General features: G+C 34.0%; 1 pseudogene; it reads right to left on the bottom strand.

Moving 5' to 3' along the window:
• Nucleotides 1–12,918: 12,918 nt before the first annotated feature.
• Nucleotides 12,919–13,571, bottom strand: LOC120130103 (annotated as a pseudogene).
• Between the last annotated feature and the right edge of the window lie 8,914 nt (nucleotides 13,572–22,485).

The raw sequence follows: 22,485 nt of genomic DNA, 5'->3' as shown, positions 1-22,485 counted from the left end.
CATTAATAATATTTTTATAAATAAAATATTTTATTAAAAAAATATTATGAATACTTTTTAACATATGAATATAAATTTATTATGAAATAATAATTTAAATACTTGTTTTGATAAAAAAAATATTACAAAAAAATAAATTAGTGCTTGCAAAATGAATTGAATTTTAATATATAAGCCATGAAGTTTATTTATTTTTAAGTAATTAAAGTAAATTATTTTTAAGGATGTTAATATTAAATTATTAAAATAAAATATAAATATATAATTGAGTCAAATCCATTTATTAGTGAGGATAAAGTTATAATTTGTTTCGAAACACAAAGTTGAAAATGAAAAAGCTACAAATCCTAGTTTTTGCAATTAGTTTGAAACCATTGTTTCCATTGTAATTTTGTTTTTACTTTTTACCCTTTTGGTATTAATTTTGTGCTTAGAACATATTTTTTTAGTTAAAAGTGTGCTTAGAAAATCATACCAAACGAGATCTTAATTTAATGGTAAAGTATTTAGTGATTTTCTTGAAAGACTTAGATTTAAATCTCTTAGTTTGTATTATTGTTTTCCTATTTCCTCTTATAAATTATGACAAATCTTATATTCTTATCTGATGAAAAATAATGCATTAAATAAAATAAATAAGAATACAATAAAATAATATTAAACTAAACTAAGAAGTTAAAAATAAATTGGGGGCCAAATTCTTTAATTTAACTAAAATTTTAAGAATTAAACTGAATAAAAATAAAATTTAAAATAATTAAACTGAATAAAAATAAAATTTAAAAGACTTAACATATTATTTGTTCTTTTCATTAAAGTTAATCAATCAAAATTATCACACGTCTCACTTTGATTGATCAAATTGTTTACCTATACTAAAAATCAGGGCAACAAATATAGCTTTATAGATATTTAAAAAAACAAAATGTTTAAAAAAACTAGCTTAAGAACAACTTACAACTCGATAAAGAAAATATAACTTAAGAAGAAAATAAGCCTTTGAACTTTAATTTAATTATAAATTAAAAAACCGAGGATTCCCTGGGTGCACGTTAGCTGGCCTAACGGAATCCGAGGATTCCTGACGTGTCTCCGGTGGGTTTTGAACTCGTTTCCAGTGTATTTTCTTTCTCTCTTCTTGGCTTCTGTCTTCCACTACAAAAATGTGTAAAAGCCCAATGAATTGGAGAAATCTCTTCGGCTGTTCTGAAGGTCACAACCTGGATTTTTCCCCTTTGATTCGCGATGGGTCAAAAATCGTCCACCCTCCTCCTGATGTACTGCAATCGGGAATTTTAGAATGGAATCAATCACTCGTGGGACAATTCCTTGGCGCAGCTACCAGATTTTCCACAATGCAATGAATTATGGATAATTTGTGCAAGAAATCCTTATGTGGCAGAGGCGTCCAGGTAAGTTTCGCTGGCGATAATCTCGATGTTTTTTCTTTTTCCTCTGATTTCGATAAAAACTGGGTTCTAAACAACGGGCCATGGCATATATTTAACAAACCATTGATACTTAGAAAGTGGGAACCAAACCATAAAAGGTTAAACTTTGACTTGGCTAGATTACTTATTTGGATTCATCTCTATAGCGTACCCCTTGAGCTATTCTCGCGTACTGGTCTGAGTTATATTGCTAGTGCCATAGGTACTCCTATTTCTATGGACTCCATTATAGCGGCAAAATCTCACCTTGAATTTTCTAAAGTTTGCATCGAATTAGGGGTTAGCAATATAATCCCCAAATATATAGAAGTGGTCCTTAACGATGGGCATTCTGTTTCGGTTATGGTTGAAGTTCCATGGTTGCCTCCTCGATGTAGAATCTGCAACATCTTCGGCCACTCTGAGAAGGGCTGCAAATACACGAAAAATCAAGCTCCAGAAAAAACCCAAATTTGGAGAAGAAAGAATGACATCTCTAACGTTGATAAGGTTGAACCAGCTCTTGGAGGTATTGAAATGTTACAAGAAAATGAGGTGCATCTTCCTCAAGATTCGACTGTAACTAAGGTAACTGCTGGAAATAATTTTTTGATAATAGTAAGATTGAATCAAATACTTTAGCTTCTCCTGTTGAAACTCTCGCAAGTATCGATTTAACTATCCCTTCTACTGACAAAGATGATAACACAAATGTTGTTACTGTTCTAACTCTTACCTCTTCGATTGATAAATTAGATAACTCTCATGAGGCCCCTAAAAGAGGTAGAGTTAGACTATCCAAGGACAAATCCAAAGCTTCTTTTTCAGCCTCATCAAACAGATTTGATTTACTTAGTGTAGCTGAAGATATTATCCCTACTAACGAAGGCCAATCTAGAAAACCTCGAGCTTCCTCTTTAGGAGTGTCTGCTATAGTTCATGAACTTAAATCCAAAAAGAAAGATAAACTAGGGATTGTAAAAAATAGTGTAGTTTATTATCAAGGGGCAACCCCTGATACTCAATGATCATTGGATTTTGGAATGTTCGAGGACTGAATTATCCTCAAAAACAAGGAAGAGTTCTAAACAGAGCTATTAAAAATAAAATAGATGTCCTTTGTTTGCTTGAGACAAGAATCAAAGAAGATAAAGCTGAGATTATTCTAAGTAGAAAATTCGCCAATTGGAAAACTTGCTCTAACTACGATTATGCAGCCAACGAAAGAATTTGGATTTTATGGAAAACTAGCCTTGATTTCTCTGTTATCCACTCCTCTGACCAGTGTATGACCATTAAGGGTCATTATTCTGATTCCCCCTAGTTTACAGCCGTGTATGGTAGCAATGACGGAGTTGTAAGAAGATCTCTATGGCAATATTTACGTTATTTGGATTCCAATATTGGCCAAAGTTCATGGATCCTCGGGGGTGACTTCAATGTAACTCTATATCCTAATGAGAGTTCTGACATAGATTTTTTGGGCCCAATTATTTCTTCAGACATGAGAGACTTCCAAGAAATTTATTCTGATCTGTAACTCATTGATCACCCTTTCTTTGGTCCCTAGTTCACTTGGAGTAACAAACAACAAACTCTTTCCTCGCTAGAAAACTGGATAGAGTCCTCGTCAATAGTAATTGGGTTAATTCCTTTAAGTCCTCTCATGTCGAATTTCTCGCTCCTGGTGTCATAGATCACTGTATGGCATTGGTCTGTCTTTCAAAAGAAACTCAAAACAACATACCAAAGCCTTTCAAGTTCTTTAACTTCTGGACTCAACATCCTAACTTCTTAAGTATGGTCAACCAGTCTTGGCAAATTCCAATCCATGGTAATCCAATGCAGATTCTTTTCTCTAAGTTAAAACACCTGAAAATTAGCCTCAGGACCCTCAATCAGTCTTGTTACAACAATCTTACTGCAAGAGTCAACCAAAAGAAAACTGAGCTGGAACTCCAGCAAATCAAATCCTTAAGCGATGAGGATGTCATCGACAAGGTAATTCAACTCCAAACTGATCTTAAGAACCTTGAGGATGCATAATTTATGTTTTTAAAGCAAAAGGTCAAGATTTTATGGCTAAAAGAGGGGGATAAATGTACTAAATTTTTTCACTTGCTATTTCCCTCAAGCATAAAAGAGAAACCATTAGAATCTTGATTGATGATCAAGGTCACATGAGGTGACTAACTATTTCTCCAACCTTCTGGGTACCAGTGATCCCGAGGTGAAAGCTTCTGATTCTAACTTGTTAAAAGACATTCTTCAACTCGCTTTACCTGATGGAAAACTCGAAGATCTTGTTAAGGAAATCTCCAATGAGGAAATCAAAGAAGCTTTCTTCAGTCAAGGAAATGAAAAATCCCCTGGCCGTGATGGCTATACCCCTTTATTTTTCAAAAAGTCCTAGTCTATCATTAGCAATGATGTTAATGCTGCCATGAAACAATTCTTTCAAGATTTTTTTCTCCTTCCAGCCTTCAATGCAACAATTATTTCTCTTGTGTCCAAAATTCCTAACCCTGGTAAAGTTAAGGATTTTAGGCCTATCTCTTGTTGTTCTGTTTTCTACAAATCCATCACTAAGATCCTGGTTTGTAGACTGACCAATCTTATTCCTGAGCTAGTCACTCTTAACCAAACTGCTTTTATTAAAGGAATGAGTATTGTAGACAATACCCTCCTCGCTCAAGAACTGGTTAGAGGCTATAACAGGAAGAACATCTCTCCCAGATGCTCCCTTAAAATTGACCTTCACAAAGCCTTTGATTCCCTGCATTGGGATTTCATTTCTGCCACTTTGAAAGCCATTGGTCTTCCTAGCACCTTTATAACCTGGATTGAATTATGTTTATCTTCTGCTAGATATTCTGTTGATTTCAATGGGAGTTTAATTAGTTACTTTCAAGGGGCTAAAGCTATAAGATAAGGTGACCCTCTATTTCCTTTGTTATTTGTTCTCTCGATGAATGTTCTTTCTAAACTCTTAAACTTAGCAGCTACAAAAAAATCTTTGATTACCATCCAAAGTGCAAAAGAATTGGTCTTACTCATCTTTCCTTTGCTGATGACCTCCTTATTTTTTGTAAAGGGTCTATTGATTCTGTTCTTCGGGTTACAAGTGTTTTAGACATGTTCTATGAAATGTCTGGCCTTAAATCAACATATAATAGATTATTATTTTTTGTTTATTTATGAACCACTAGCACATATGTCAACTAGATAATCATTAAGTGTCTTCTAATAAAAAATTAAGTGGGAATGTGAATGACCAGCTAAAGAACTTGAGAATATAACTTCAAATATTTTAAAATTATTTATATTTTAAGTCATAATTTGAATCTTTTACTTTTTGAAGCAATGGAGTCACTATTGACATAGTAAAACAACCACTAAGCTTGGCCCAGAAATGAAAAAAGAGGGGTTTTGTTCACTAATTCAATTCTTTAAATTTAGTTAACTACACACAATAACTTTTACCCAAAAGAGAAGTGTGAATAAATATTGAAGACCAAAGACAAGCATTGTAGAAGGCTCAACTTGAAAGAAAAGTTTTGAGTAGGGCTCTAAATGAAATGATACTCATTGTGAGTTATTCGAATTTAATTTGCTTAAAATTTGTCCAATATTCAAAATGAATGCATTTGATTCCAATTCGAACACGACTCGAGTTGTTAAGAAGTTGAAGCGAGTTATTTGATAATCGATTCAAAAGATTTGTGAGTAATTCAAAAAATAATATACTAAATTCTAAATTCTAAATTCTTAAATTAAATTAAATTATTAATATTATATATATATATATATATTAAATATGATATAAGATTTTCATGTACTTAATGTTCATGTTTGAATTGGAGTTTGAGATTGAACCTAGTTCAAGTTTGAGCTTCAATCGAGCTAAGTCTGATAATGTTTCAAGTTTAGTTGAGCTTTAATTTTTTATTTTTTATTTGAGTCGAATTTTGATAGTTTTAAGTTTGCGAGTTTTCAAATTGAGTCGAGCTTGACATTAAATTTTTTAAGTCGAATTGAGTTGAATAATACTAAGCTCGAATCCACTAGTTTCTTGAGCCTCATGTGATACATGCATCACAAGGCTCACATCAAAGGAAGATTGACTAACACTTTAAAATTGATCCACACGACCAAGCCTTGGAAAAGAAGACCAGAATAGCAGCAGGCTTGCGACGACTTTTTGAATGAGATCATGGTGTTATTTGGTTGACATGTTTGTTGGCGTTACGACCAAGTGCCTCTTAGCTTTCCAACGATTTTTGAATCGCATTAATTCGATATTAACAACTCCAAATATACTCATTTTAGTGAAGACAACGCATGCATAAATTTTTATAAGGGATTAATACGAGATTTTGTAAATATTATGAATTTTCAATATTTTTATTGATTATTTGTAACATAATTTAATATAGGATGATACATTATCTTTTAGGATTAAATTTATTATTTTATTAGGAATTACGATTGAGTTAAAACATTATTCTTAGTTTATTATTATTAGGAATTAAAATTAAAACATGTTTAGTTTATTACTATTTTATTCATTAGTTGCTTAGGACTGTTCGAACTCATCTCCTACATAAATGAGGCTTCATTCATCATTGTACATCAAATTTCTTTAAATTAATACTAAAACAAGAGTTTTTTTTTACAAGTGTTGATTACCTTATGTCTTCGAAACTTATTTCCATTAAGTTATTTTCAAGTTCTTTGTGAGAGAGATCTTCACACTCCAGTTTTCATCTTTATTGCGATTAGGAGGGCTCGTTAGAGTCATTTATCTAGTTTGCCTTTTCATTACGACTAGGAGAGTTCGATAGGACAAGTATCCATTTATATCATCTTTCACAACTCCATCATCATCTTCTTCCATTCAAATCCTTCAACTTCCACAATGAGTAGCATTTATTTATCCGTTGCCGCATCTCTATCAATTGGTATCAGATTTGGGACGATTCTTGGAAAGAATCAATTGGTTTTGCTTCATCATGCAAGCATACATCGCCAAAGATGGTAAAAACCGAAGAAGTTGTCAAGGAAATATGAGCCTCATTGCTTCTATTGAAAGACAAAAGACAATACTTACTTCTCTACAATAGCAAACAACAACAATACAAAGACAAATGACATATCTTACCATTAAAAGACAACAAGAAACAAATCTGAATGATGATAATCAACCAAGAGAAGTCGTAAGAGATGAACAACATAATCCAATACAACCTAGATGTGCACAACCTCGAATTCAAATGCCATAACTTTTTACTAAATCGAAATTCACAATTCCACAGTTCAAATGTGTGTATGATCCGGACGGCTACATAGATTGGGAGAGCAAAGTTGACCTTTTGTTTTCCTACCACGACTGTCCTGTGGAAGAACAAGTACCGGTCATCACCTTGGAGTTCTAAGATTCGAGGTCAAATATTTTTAAGAGAGGGAGGATGATACATGAATCATAAGACTAACATCAAAGGAAGATAGACTAACGTTTCCAATTAATTCACATGACCAAGCCTTGGAAAAGAATACCATAATAGCAGCATAATTGCGACGACTTTTTGAATGGGATCCTAGTGTTATTTGGTCGGCATGTCTCCTGTAGTTATTACTGATTATCTCTTAAATTTCCAACGGTTCTTGAATCGCATCAATACGATATTGGGAACTCAGGATACACTCATTATAGTGAAGACAATGCATGCAGAAATTCCTATACAGGATTAATACTAGATTTTGTAAATATTACGAATTTTCAATATTTTATTGATTATTTGTAATATAATTTAATATAGGATGATATTTTATTTTAGGATTATATTTATTATTTTATTAGGCAATAAGATCGAATTAAAATATTATTCTTAGTTTATTAGGAATTATAATTGAAACATGTTTAGTTTATTATTATTTTACTCGGTAGTAGCTTAGGATTGTTAAAACTCCATCATCATCTTCTTTAATTCAAATTCTTCTGCTTCCACAATGAGCAACATTTATTTATCTATTGCCTCATGTTACATCTCTATCAGAACATGGTGGAAACACCAATTGTTCTCCAAATCCAATATCATTCAAGTGCAAAGTGAATTGTTTCAATGACACTAATGGATGTTGAAAAACACTGTCAAAGTTCATCAATTCAAATAAATCATTGAACTAACCTTTACGAATTTCACAGCCATAAAGGATCACGTCCAATTTTCAATCCTAACGACTCCTAATATGGATCCTTCAAATCTATGAGTAATTCCATCTACAATAATTAATAACAGAAACAAACATCTAATTCAATGGTAGCAGTTGCCCAACATATATGTATATATGTATATATGTATATATGTATATATGTATATATATATAGCTAGATGGACATTGTTTCTGTTTTACATAAAAAAGGAGAAAACCCAGAAACAAGCTTGTAACTCTAAGTGACCAGAGAGCAACAAATTTTTATCTTTATCTAACCATTGACAATTGAATAAAATCATGTACAAGATGCCTAAAACCGCAGTTTTTGTTTATATTTGTTTTCCCTTTCGAACAATAATGGAAAGCTCATACATTGAATATATAATTGTATATTACTTTTTCCTCTATTTTACAGACGCGTCCTCATCTTCCTTTTATACAAGAAAGGCTTTACACAATAGCCTGAATAGAAATCTGTTACACCCTTAACTATAACTTAACTACCTCTGCTGAGCTGACGCATCACTCTTTATAATCCATCCAATATGCTCCCTGCTTCTTCCACCTTCAACTTCTTTCAACGACACAACCTCTAGTTTCTGTCTAAACGTATGAAAATAGTCTTTTGATAATGCTTTAGTAAAACCATCAGCTACCTGGTGTGAAGAAGGAACATAGTTAATCTTTAACTTGTTTGCTACCACATTTTCTCTAACAAAGTGCACATCCAACTCCACGTGTTTTTTTAATAGTAGACCGGATTAGCGCTCATAGATATAACGCTAGAATTTCACTTCAAATGACCGGTGTACCTGTAGCTCAACTCCCATGATGTCTAGTAGTACACTTATCCATGTAGCATCAGAGGCTACATCAACCAAGCTCCTATACTCACCTTCTGTTGTGGTTCTAGAAACCGTTTTCTGCTTCTTGGAATTCCATATAACCAAGTTGCCAACAAAATAAACACAACTACCTGAGATTGAACACCGGTCGTCCATATTACCTCCCTAGTCAGCATCTGCAAAGGCAACCAGCTAAAAGGGTGTATCATTTCTAGATAAAACTAGCCCATAATCCAAAGTTACATTCAAGTACCTAAGAATTCGTTTCACAACAGACAAATGCTGCTCACACGGCGTATGCATGAACCGAGCCAGTTTATTGACATTGTACGCAATGTATGGCCTTGTATGACAAGCATACAACAGTGATCTAACAAGACTGTGATACTCCTTTGGATCAACAAGAGCACTAATAGCTTCTTTGGACAACTTAAGAGATGAAACCATTGGCATGGGTGTTGAATAAGCATTGCTCGTATGTGTTTTGTCTAATAACTCCATAATATACTTCTTTTGATTCAAAAATATGTTATTTTCCACATATTTGACTTCAATGCCAAGAAAAAAATTGAGTTGCCCCAAGTCTTTAAGAGAGAATTTGTCACCAAGTAAATGAACCACTTCTTCCACTTTACAAGCCACATCTCCGATAACAACTATGTCATCTACGTATACTAGGATATAAACAACAAATTATTCCTTTCTCATAACATACAATGAACAATCAACAAGTGAGTCTTCAAAACCAATGTGTATCAAATGTTTCTTCAACTTAGCATACCAGCTACGGGGGCTTGCCTTAGGCCATACGGAGCCCGATTTAATTTGCACACAAGAAGAGTCCCATCCGAATCAAATTTTTCAAATCCTTGAGGTTGTTACATATAGACATCTTCATGCAAATCACCGTTTAAAAATGCATTGTTTATGTCCACCTGTCTCAAACACCACACCTCTTATGAATAACTATAACAAGAATAACATTAATCGTGGAAGACTTAGCTACTGGACTGAAAGTGTCCTGAAAATCTTGTCCATGAATCTGAGAAAAGCCCTTAGCTACTAACCTGGCTTTGTATTATTGTAGTGAACCATTTGCATTTCTTTTTACCCTAAACAACCATTTCCTTGGGAAGTTTAAGTGTTCAGGTATTATTTCTTACTAACGCATCATATTTTTCTTAATCAACCACCTTTCATTTAGTAGATTATAATGCAAGAGAAATCGAGTACAGTTCTTCCTCCTTGCCACCTTGTGTACTAAGATACACCTTTGGTTTAAAATTTCCTTTCTTACTACGAGTTATCATATGATGACCGGATACAGTCTTTGAACCCAAAGAAGCATCCAACTCTGGCTGTGTGGTTTGTGCCACATCCTGTTGCTCAACAACAACATCATTCTAAACTGTTACAGGATGACCAGAGTCACCACCTTCCTCTTCAGTAGACTAATGAGCATACTGACCATTCATTGATCCAGAATCTGGTACAATATTCGTAGGTCCTTGACTGTCAACATGAGTTGGATTACTCATAACTGTTGAGTATTAACCTGAGGGTTTTGACCTTCATTCACAAAATCACCAGCCCGAGCACACACTCTATGAGCACTATTGACGATTGCCAACTTTTGAGGAGACATATGTCCCATGTCAGACACTTTTTCACTGCCTCCTGCAAAAGGAAAGTAGTGTTAATCAAATATCACATGTCTTGAAATATATATTTTTCCCGTTTGGTGGCAATCATTGATAGCCCTTATGATGAGCACTATATCCAAGGAAAGTGCATTGTTGAGACTGAAAGTCCAACTTATGTTGCTGAAATGCTCGAAGATGTGGAAAACACCTACACCCAAAAACGCACATAAAGCTATAGTCAGGTTGTTTATTATAGAGCGCTTCAAATGGTGATTTAAGGCAGGCGGTTGATAAGAAACACAGTCGAGCTTACGGTATAGGACCAAAAATGCAACTGTAAAGACACTTGCACCATTAAAACCAGAGCTAATTAAATAATATGTCGGTGCTTACGTTCGACAACACCTTTTTGCTATGAGGTATGGGGGTATGACAGTCGATGATAGATACCCATATTAGCCAGCATAACTGATAATGGTATGTACTCTCCACCCCAATCAGATTGAAGCTCCTTATTTCAGCACCAAATTATGTTTTAATAAATGCATTCAACGTTTGATCCTTAGACTTAAGTAAGTATACCAGTAATGCCTTGTACATGCATCCACAAACGAGACATAATATCTAAATCCATTGGAAATAACCTGAGAAGGCCTCCATAAGTCAGAAAAAACAAGCTAAAACGACTTATCATACACATTTGTTGACTCATAAAACGACATTTTGTGGCTTTTTCCCATTCGACAAGCTACACAAACACTTGTATTTCCTTTATTAAACAAAAACTCAACTCCAATTTGTTTACAGACTTGCATCAATGGAGCATGAGCAGGATGCCCAAGTATTTGATGCCACAAGTCATACGTATCTATGCTAGTAGCTACATTAACTTCTATAGAATTTGAGTTATTATTACAATGTATATGATCAACATCAAATTGATACAACCCAGCAGAGTCCCATCCTTGCAACAACACCTCTCTAGTCTTCTCGTCTTTTACCAAGCAATGGTTGGCATGAAATTCAAAAAATATACCATTCTCTCTAGCAAACTTAGAGACAGATAAAAGATTTTTAGTAACATCATGAAAATGCAGTAGATTATTAATAAAAAGAGCTCGAGATTTGGTTTGAAGAAGATAAGAACCAGTTTTAGATATACCAAGACTATAACCATTACCCACAATTAATTTACCTGGTCCAGAATAATCAGACCCATTGATCAGCTTAGAACCATCTGGAGTGACATGGTGAGTCGCTCCTAAGTCAACCACACACTTATCCAAACTGGAAGAAGAGGAAGAACCTGACACCTGAGCACAACAATTATTGGTGCAAGTGTAGCACTCACTATCAAGACCTGCTACTTGAGCATTGAAAGATTCATGTTTAGTTTCCAAGACCCCATAAAACGTTTGATCAATTCGATGCCAACACCGATCCACTGAGTGACCAAGTTTCCCACACAATTGGCATTGCACCCTCAGTCTTCCACGACCTCGAGTACCAAATCTGCCACGAAAATATTATTGTTGAGCTCTTTCACCACCAGAATATTACTAATCAGTAGATTGATCAGAATACTTCCCTTGATTGTTGTTTTGATCATGCACAACGTTAGCACTAAGAAGCGGTTGAGATTGAACTTGAAAACTTTTGAGTTGAGCTTCTGCATCAATCAATATAGATTGAACCCCATCCAAAGTAAAAGCAGCTTTGCTTGCTGTGATAACAACAACAAAATGTTGAAACTCAAAAGGAAGTTCATTCAAGATCGTGGCGATCTGGTCAATATCAGTTATAATATTGCCACAAGCTGCTAACGCATCACAAACCTCCTTGATCGAGGTAAGGTAAGAACACATGCTCTCATCTCCTTTCTTAATTGATCGTAACTTGAAATGTAAACTCATTATACTAGTAGTATAGCGATTGGAAAAAAAAAACTTAAGAACTGTGGTCCATACCTCAGCAGCAGTTTCGGCTCCAACAAACTGCGGAAGAAGATGATCACTGATAGTGGACAATAACCAAGAAGCCAAGGCACTGTCTTGTGCCACAAACACATCATATTCTTCATTGATCACAAGATTGCCATCATTATCAAGAACTTTCTCAGGTGGAGTATGAAGATCACCGGTGAGTAATCTTTCAAGTCGGTGACTCTGAACGGTTAAAAGAACCTACTGTTTCCATCAAAGAAAATTCATCTAATCAAGCATAATATTTATGCGTATAACATTTATGCGCTTGTTAGTAAACATTTTGCCAGGACACAATGAGCCTGCAACACCAAGAATGTTTCCGGATCCACCAAACGCCATGAAACCAGAAACAATAAACAACACACAACAGAAACAAGGACTATATCAGGATCAACTTAGCGAATGATACCATAATGGAAAGCTCATACATTGAATATAGAATTGTATATTATTTTTCTCTGTTTTACAGACGCACCCTCATCTTCCTTTTATACAAGAAATGCTTTACACAATAGCCTTAACAGAAATCTATTACACCCTTAACTAAACCCTAACTACCTCTGCTGAGCTGGCGCATCATTCTTTTAATCCATCTAATAAACAACTTACCTGAAATTAAGTTTTATCAAAGATTTGACCATTTTGGGCTCGGCAAGGGTATCGTCGATGAAAGTGGGAATCTTAACTTACCCGAATTCGAATAAAATAGCGATAAATAAGGTGACCGTGGGGAATTCAAGCACCCAAATGCTACTGGTGATAATGGTAAATATGACTGTATTATCCCTGTTATTGACTATTACGACAGTTTCTGTTGTGGGGAGGTCAAGTTGTTCCAACGGGGTGAAACGAGTGGGGCCAATAGTGAGAACTCTGTGAATTTTTTGGGTTAGGATCAACAGTGGTGGGTGTACAATTTTGTAGGTGTCGCGTATAGGTAGAGACAGACGATTCGGCCATCGCGTGCACAGTGGGAAATGGAAGGAGCGGCGAAAGAGGCTCCGTAGCAGGTGGCCTTTGATTCATGAATGCATTAGCAATGGGGCCACCGGAGGGGATGGCGCAATTCATCACGAGGGGAGGACGGTTGGTAACGTGCGCTAACGGAGGAGGTTGGGTCCTCTGAAGTTGAGAGCTTTGGGGTTTGGGTCAGTGGATTAGGGGTGAAGTAGAAAATCGCTCGTGAGCGGGTGATCCGGTCAGCTTCTGTACGACATTCCTGAAGTCGTTTTTGTTGATGTTGTAAACAGGTGGCTGGTGCTGTTAAGGATTCATAGGCTGTGACTGAGGCTGATATGACGGAGGTGGCAGCTACGCCTGGGTGGAGGAGGGTTTAGAATTCTTATGGGAAAGCTTGTCGAGGTGTTTAAGGTAGCGATCTAGATTGTTGGCGGCGGAGCTACTGGTGGTTATGGTGGATGATTCACCAGAAGATTGACAAATTTTCTTCATTTTTAGACACTCAAAAGAGACCCTTTTTCTCTCTCTTGATCTAAGAAGGATTAATTTTTTATGAAGTGGAAGAGAAAAACATGAAGAGCTGAAAAGTCGGTTAATGGAGTTTTCTTTCATTATTTATCCAAACCCGGGAAGACCATGAATGATGGATCTTTTTGACAACTTATCCTGTGCACTATATTTCTAACTTACAAATATATTGAATATGTTGTTAATTAACTCATGGATTTTTTTAATAAATAATTAAATTTTAGGGTCAACTACAAAAATAGTCACTAAAGTTTGAGTAAGTTTTTATTTTTTCTACTGTCGTTTTAAAAGTAAAATATTAGTCACTAATGTTATCAACTTGTAACAAATTGGTCATTAACGTTATTGATTTGTATCAAATTTGTCACTTGATGTTAACAACTGTTAACTTGATTGACAGAGAGCTCAGTTGGTCTGTTAAGTTCTTACTTGAACCGTTGACCGCCACGGTCACCTCTTCTCCAAAATAAGAACCCAATCTCTAAACCTAAATTACCCTATTTTCATTCATCATCCCTTTTGCTTAAAATTTCTCAGAAAATTCCTAAGAAAAAACCCAGCTGCAGTCGTTTTCCGCTCTGCTGTGATCAATGCAGGATATCGAATTTTCCGCATTCTTTAATTTGTAATCGTTGTTCCAATAAGAAAGGATTGGCGAGTCATTGCTATCGGATCAAGGACGAAAACTGGGTTGGATCACCCTTGCCTCTAGTTTCTTCCATTTTATTGTCTTCAACCACTTGCAATGCTTTATTTCATCACTTCCAGTCGGTCCACTTCCAAGGCGCTTACTGGGATCTTTGTGTAGCAGCTAAAACAGAAGGATATTACAGCAAGAACAGATAAAGATAACAATGGAAGAGAGTGAATACATGGCCATTAACATCCAAAAGGATATTTTCAGGTTTAAGATCCCTATGCATTTTCCCATTTGCATGAAGGTGTGAAACCGCAGAAATGATTTCAACAGCGTAGATACGGGCCAGATCCTCTCTGAAAAACAATGAAAACATAACCAACCATTTCTTGGACAAGTTAAAATTAAAAAACACACACACACACACACACAAAGATCAATGATACCGGGAAAGACCATGATGGTGAAGCTGAAAGAAAAGGTGTCCACCATTAATGAAATCTAAAATAATGTACAACCTATATTTGGTCTGTAAAAGAATAGATAAAAATCATTAGTACAATGAGTATCTGTGCTGTGAAAGGGTTGAAGTTGAGGATATTCTCAAGCTCTCCAAATTCTGAGTAAGAGCTTCCGATCTGATGTTGCCCAACCAGCCACCGTCATATACCCAGAATCTTCCTGCTTCAAGTTAAGCTCGTCCATCTCTTCTGCTATGCAATCTTTTCCATCATCAACTATAGAGCATATATATATATATATATATATATATATATATAGGTTAATGGGTGTAGCCGGTAACTTATCATAAGATGGTCGGTGTGGCCGGAAGCATTAGTGATGATGATGACGACGAAGAAGAAGATACTTTTCTGTTACTTTTTTATTATCAATTAAGACTTTTGTTAATGGGTTAACTAAAATTAACATCCATGAATTTGAATTGGACGGACCGATAACATTAAGGGTCAAACACACTTAATTAAAAATTTGATGTTCAATATCAGCCCGATAAAAAATAAAGGGGATTATTGACATAATTTATCCTTATTATAATTTTGAGAGGCAAAGATTGGTCTTACTATTTCCTCATATTTATTGATTGATTATTTTAAATTGGATATTATAATAATCTATAATGACAATGATTCTCCGAACTTAGTTAACTATATTTGAAAATATAAGATTTAAAATTCATGATCTTACTTAAAAAAAAAAAATTTAGTCACACATCTCATTAAATCAAATCAAATCAACTAATTACTGATTTTCTACGTTGTTTCGTCAAATTGGTCTGATTAAAGGATGTTACTGTTACAGTCCCGAGATTCCCTTACTTGCCGACAAACAAGTAAATCATGAACCAAATCTAATTTAATTTAATTTGAATATAAATAAAAAATTAATAATTAATTCAGCTATTAGAATAAAAATCGATTAAAATTTAAAATGATCTAAATCTAAAATAATTAAAGTTCAAAGATTAAAATTAATTGGACATGTAATAACTTAAATGATTTGTATAAAATAATTTAAACTTGAAATAATCTAAAATCCAGATTAACTCGACTTTAGATGATCCAAAACTTTTTCTCAATAAACTTTATACAGACACAAACAAACCCGTTCCATATAATTGATAGATTTACTTGTAAGTTATGCATTTAATCAATCTTTCTCCAAAAAACCATTTTTCAATAGATTTCATTTATTAGAGTTGCCTCCCAATTTAATTAAATAATTTTTCAATTTCAAATGCATACGTAGATGAATCGAGGGAGGTAAATTGGGTGATGACATCTTTAAAATTTTTAAATTCTTATATATATATTTTTAAAAATATGTCTTAGAATTTTATATCTATTAAAATTTTATAAAATAGTTCGCATATAATACATGTTTCTCACAATTTATTGGGCTTAATGCAATTGAATTGAGATTACAATTATGATATTATGACATTGAAATGGAATGGCTTATTTGTCTCAACCAGATAGCAACATAGAGTATGGTCAGTATCTGGGACACGTGATGTAGGAGTAAATCCATATAAATATATGGTAGTATAAAATTCACATGTCACGTTGTGACGTCTTTCTTAATATTATGATGCGTTTGATTTACGAAATATAAGATTACCAGTAAAAATAAAAGATTATCAATAGGAATAAAAGATTACCAGTGAATATGATTACTGAGAATGTTATATTTTTTGTTTGGTTGGTTTAGCAGGAATGTAAGATTACCGTATTTGGTTAAAGGAATAAAAGATTATTAGAATGCATATTTCACCAAATTGTCCTTATTATATATTTATTTTTAACAAGTTGGAAAATATTTATATATTTTCTTTAAAAAAATTAAATTCATAAAATTTATATATTTTTTTACAAAATTGAAAATATAAAAAGATTTCATGAAAGGGTAAAATTTTATTTGAACCCCTGAATATCATATAAATTTTACTTAGACTTATTTTTGTAAATCTAAAATAGTTTAAGGATAAATTTGTAATTTAACATTCATAGAATTTTTATTATTCAATGACAAAATAATGATATTTTTGAAAGAAATTATTTTTAAGGGCATTTTAGTCTAAAAAATCGATAATCCAATAATACCTAAAGAAAGAAAGGTAATGACATTCCTGATAATATATCTAAAAAAATTTACTATTAGTAATATAAAATTATCGAGAATGACATTTCCTATCAACTAAACGAAAAAATATAAATTTCATTTTTATAAAAATCACATTCTCCAACCAAACACACCTTTAGATTCTTTGACCGCTCCTTGAACTTGTTCGCCCACTCCTCAACAGTCTTTTTCTACTACTTTTTTTATTGAAAATTTTTAAACAAATAAAAATTCATTTCTAAAAATAAAAGGAATAATATACCTAAAATACTCCTCTCCCCCCCCCCCAATCACGTCTCTGACCCCCTTCTTCCCCAACATCCCTCTTTTTCCTTCTTCAGTCTGTAACTCAATCTCTCCCCCAGTCACTCTGTAACAGATTCAAAATAGCTCCTGATTTTCTTTTTCAATCATATATTTCTCACAATTAAATCAAGAAACAGATTCAAAAAACAATATAGGAGTAATAATTAAACCAAAAGTGGATTCATAGATTTTAGATTAGATTTCAATATATACATATAAACCTGGGATAAGGGTTTTTCTTCACATCTTTTTCATCATACTTTCTCCATCTATTGAAGGCTGCCACGAAGAAACCGGAGGCGACGCCAAGCAAGCAACCGATAAGCAACAAAGCCTATTCGGGAGGGGCACTATCTCTCTGCGGATCAGCGGCATCCCCAGCATAAGAATGGAGGTGACAATGTTGTTGTTGTTGATGATGATGATCTAAGGAAGACGGTGACGAGCGTTCTCTTCTTCTATGTCCATCTCTATCTCTGTCTCTATCGAGACATTTAAAGATGAGACGCTTGCCGGAGAACCCCCCCCCCAAATACTTCACCAGATCATTGATGCTCGCGCTATTGTTGTTGTTGTACGTCACCTGAGATTCTAAGTCATCGATTTTTTCTCCATTATCATGCTCTTCACCGAAGAACTCCCTCCCCAAATTCTCCTCCTCCCTTTATTACCGTCCCAAACTTTATCAACTTCAAATCCAATTTTTGATTCTACTTCCGAATCCCAACCACGTCCTGCCTTTCCATGATTGGAATTTGTGTTTTCTGATAAGAAAAATGGGAACTTCTTTTTTATTTCATTTGATTTGGTTCCTAAATTTCAACCATCAAATACATCTCATTCGCGTTTGAAGAAGAAAATTGTGGGCTGTTAGGGAAAGGGAGAGTATAGGGAATGGATAAAGAAGGGTATTTTAGGGATATTAGTTAATTTATTTTTTAAATAATTTTTATTTATTTAGATAAAGAAAATAAAAAATTAAGGGGTGATGTGTCATGTTTTGATTGGTCATTGAATTTTTTTTAACAGAGTTAACATTTTGGGATAAACGAGTAACGATTTAAACTTTAAGAGGTAAAATGTCTTGAATAATACTTTAGAGTTAACTCGATACAAATGATATATTTAAAAAAAATAGTGCATTTATTCCATTTTAAAAATGTATTTTATTAGACATGTCTTTATTTTATGTGACAATCATAATGACAACAAAAAATAGTTGTTGCTAGAGATCACGAATTTAAACACTAACAACAATAAGAATTATTGGTTGTTCATTGTTAAATAATTTTAAATATTTATAATAGATATTATTTTATAATCATTAAATTAATAAAAAATATTTATTTACGTGTAATGGAAAGTACAACTGACCTTACCTTAAAGGTTTAGGGTTTTAGAATGATTATTAAAGAGGTTTAGGGTTTTAGAATGATTATTAAAGTTTAAGTAAGTTTTCATTTATATTATTAAACTTTCAAAAGTTACAAATTAGTCACTAACATATTTGTAAAAAAGTGATCACATGGTTGACAACCATTAACCTCGGTAATGAAAAGTTGAATTGTACCATTAAATGCTTACCTAGGCTGCTAACAACCCCGTTGGTAAACCATTAGTCTTTGTTTGATGATTTTGTCACTTTTGTAACTTTATGTTGATGAAGCCCTTCGGTATTGACAGAGTCTGTAGCTGAACAGAAGATCGTTATCGTGGAAGAGAAACCACCAGAAAAATCCAAATCAGAGGAGGTAAAAGTAAAGGAAAATAAAGAAGAGGAGGAAAGACAAAGGAAATGCACCCAAAGCTGAAGAGAAACCAAAACGAAGATTAGTAAGTTTGAGGGCACAACTACCGCTGCCACTGCCTCTAATGAAAAATTCCCTATGTCAGAAGTGGAGAACCACCCATTGACACATCAATCAGAGCAAAAATTAACGAAGCTAGCAGCAAAAACCAAACATGATTAGGCTCTTTTGATCATATTTGTGATACTTTGGCTGACTCTCTGATTTTTAATAAAAACTATTTTCCCTAAAATAACCCTTTAATAATATCTTCACCACCCTTTTCCATGAACGCCTTTGTGCATGTCGTATCACAATTTCACCACTCCTTTCTGGGAATGCTGTTTATGAGTGTTTATTGAAGCAAAATAAAATTTCTGGGGGATATTACAGGAAAAAATGCAGTTTCTTAGGACTTATTTCTTTTGCATTGTTCACTTGCTTTTCTTTCACATATAGGGGAAAACCTAGTTCTTCTGATCTAGTTGTATTGACCCCAACTCCAACACTGGCTCTGGCACCTGAATATATAAACCTCACTTATTTACTCTCTATGGCTGGTCCGTTTAACACATTCCTTGATTACATTGAATCAACAAAACTCATTGACACCTCCAAAACCAAGCCAACAAAACTGAACATGGCGTTGCGATTTTCTTACGAAAAGACAGTTCATTCAAGGGTCTTTAAAAGCCCGAAATGGGAAAAACTGTGAGTACGATAACTAGTTTGACATGGAGGGGAAAAGCTGGTTCTTTGTTGGCTTGTTAAATTAAATAGAAGGTGTTTTAAACAATGTTTTCTACAACAACATCAACAAAGTGATGAGCTTACATGTAGGATTAAATAAGTGCCTCAATTTGTTAGAAGACATTAATTAAACAAAAAGATTTAGTCCGCATGCATGGTACATGGTATCTACTCCGATAGAAATAGAAGACACGACCAATTTTGAATGAGGAATAAAAATGAGTGACTTATTCAATGTGGAGTTAGTGACTCTAGACGGAATTATTTTACATCACTTTGGAAACAACTTTGAATTTAGATTTTAGGGTGAGGAAACAAAAATAAAAGTAGTATGGAGAGATTTGCACTAATGAAAAAATTGCTACCTTTTGCTGCTGCTACCCAAGCTGGTTCTTTGTTAGTTTATTTTTCTTTAACAATTTGGACGTATAAAATAGCATACGATCTACAAGATTGAACTCGATGAAGATATGATCATCGGATAATCGTAGAATTTCTAACTCATTAATGACAAGTTAAGTGCTTTTACTCGTTGTAGCTTTGGTTTTTTCTGCTACCTTCATTGATTTTTTTTCTCTTCTTTATGTGCTAATGGAGGGTTCTCCACTTCTTATAGTGGAGGAGTTGTCGTTGGAGGTGGCGACTCTAGAGTGGCAGCTGTAGTTATACCCTCAGATTTTCTAATCTCCACCGGGATGGGTTTTCTCTCCAGCTTTGGGTGCCTCTTCCTTTGGCTTTCCTCTTATGCTTTCTTTTCTTCTTCTCTCCACCTTTACAATCTTTTGCTCAACTGCAGATTATGTTGATGTCAAAGGTACTTTTTCATCAACATAAAGTTACTAAAGTGACTGAATCATCAAATAAGGACTTTTAACGGTTCTCCAGTGGGGCGGTCAGGTATAGGTAAATATTTAACGGTCCAACTCAGCTTTTCGTTACTAAGGTTAAAAGTAAATAACGTCGAGTGACCATATTGTTACAAACTGGCAACATAGTGAACTATTTGTAACTTTTGAAAGTTCAATGGGAAAAATGAAAATTTACTTAAACTTTAGTGATCATTCATGTAATTTACCCTTAATATTTTAACGAGTGACTAAAATGAAACCAAAATGTAACATTAGGTATATTTCTTTTAAAAAAAATAGTTGAGTTACCAAAAAAGAACCACAAAAATAGGTGAGTAACTAAATAAGTATACCCATTTTTTTTATATATTGTTATACCCCTCAGCACCTCAGAACCTCTGAAATGTAATACTTAAAAAAAATGTCAAGAGCACATCCTCTAAAAAAACCAAGAAAAGCATCTCCACGTTTTTAGAGAAAATACCTCAATCATTCGATATTCTTTGGGAAGTTGAGACCTTTCGACATGACTTCTGATTGGCTCATGTAACCTATTAGAGTTAAATCTATCATTATTTAACCATATTCACCTAGCCTGCTAACCTTCGAATGACACTAATACTAATATTTACTATAAAGACTTTCGATCAAGATCGAGAAAAAAGATGAAACTCATTATTCTCCTTTCACCATTTATTCTCCTTCTACCTCCATGTGGAGAAAGAGGACTTAGTTATTGGTCAATATCAATCTGTCATCAACTTCGGTTCTCCACTAAATCAAAAGGGGTGAACCATTTATAATCATAATAACCCATTTATTTCCATCAATAATTAGTGTGTTGAGCATAGAACACCATATATCATAAAAGAATTAGTCAAATACACTGTGAAGTATAAACAAAAATATCACATCCTTCACATTTTTCTTAAAATCTCCCCTGACATAATTTGTTATTTTTATTCAATGTCTGCAAAAAAAGATATGTACATCTGACATCTTAATTAAAGATCTCTTGTTAAACAATGAAGATGATGTGATGCACCTAAAATACTCTTTTCATTATGAACATTGGAGATAGGCATGTGAAATTGTTATGAGCCTCACTTTTACGACGTATGCCCTATTCACAAGCTCTCAACTCAGGCCCAATACAACTACAACCAAAGCAGCAACCCAAACATATGGATGGAGAAGCTTGCCAACACCTCCGTCAAGCATCATCATCGTCGTATGTGAAAAAGGCTCCCATAAAGAAATGATGGATGTTACTACTATAGGTGTTTGTTACCACAATGACATCAAAACAACTGAGTATCCTTGAAAAATAGGTAAGCTACGTAAGTAACTTTAAGTAAGCACAACTTAACTAACAATTGTAGGAGTTTCTTCATCAATAACTTTAAAATTCGCTTTGAAAGGAAGGGATACCAAGCCTATTATGACAAGAAGCGCTCCCCAACTAATCCTGTAACACCCAAATCTGACCTGACCCGAAGTCCGAAGCACTGATACTAAAGTGTCGCAACAATGATACAAAAGTGTGTTTATGCTAATACTAAAGTGGCTCAACACTAATAAGAGAAAATTTAGATATCCCAATTCACAATTATTAGACGAACATTCATGCATTCAAGTAGATTGGGCGTCCTCATTGTTTCTCGAATATCAAACAAGGGCTATTTTATGTTACCCTAACTGCCATTATTTCTAGTTGCACTACGTTATATACTGTTTTCACTTGTAGTTTAATTTACTAAAGTTTTAATAATATTATACCCCTCATCACCACTCATTGATCAGTTGGTTTTCTTATCAAAATAGTATGTTGGAACCAATACCATGCTTATCAATATCGATACTAAATCTTGGGTATCGATACCACCAACCCTTGGTATTGGTACTAAAAA

Source organism: Hibiscus syriacus, unplaced genomic scaffold, assembly GCF_006381635.1.
Source record: "Hibiscus syriacus cultivar Baekdansim isolate YM2019G1 unplaced genomic scaffold, ASM638163v2 tig00110511_pilon, whole genome shotgun sequence".
NCBI classification, from domain to species: domain Eukaryota; kingdom Viridiplantae; phylum Streptophyta; class Magnoliopsida; order Malvales; family Malvaceae; genus Hibiscus; species Hibiscus syriacus.
This window is presented reverse-complemented; position numbering and strand designations above follow the sequence as displayed.